We start from the raw sequence: 363 nt of genomic DNA, 5'->3' as shown, positions 1-363 counted from the left end.
AAATTATTTTTATATAAAAATCTTTTCAAGTGAATATTTAGTTAATTAAAATCCTTCATATAAGTTAACAAATAATGGGGACATGGTGATAGGAGAATTGAGAGACCAATTAGACAAAAGCGGGTAAAGTGGGTTTGTGGCACCTTGGTGCTTTTGATTCCTCAACTAGCTTATTATGTTGTTCCTCTTTTACCCTACCCAACTTTCATGCTGTCTCTACCAATCTCTATCTCACAAGACATTAGTCATTTTCATTCCCCTCCCAATTCACACACATCCACCATCACCATCTATATATATGTAACCCTAATTAATAACATATATAGATCAATACAGCCATACCAAATAAACTTTCAAAACTTT

This window comes from Arachis ipaensis, chromosome B08 (genome assembly GCF_000816755.2).
Source record: "Arachis ipaensis cultivar K30076 chromosome B08, Araip1.1, whole genome shotgun sequence".
NCBI classification, from domain to species: domain Eukaryota; kingdom Viridiplantae; phylum Streptophyta; class Magnoliopsida; order Fabales; family Fabaceae; genus Arachis; species Arachis ipaensis.
This window is presented reverse-complemented; position numbering follows the sequence as displayed.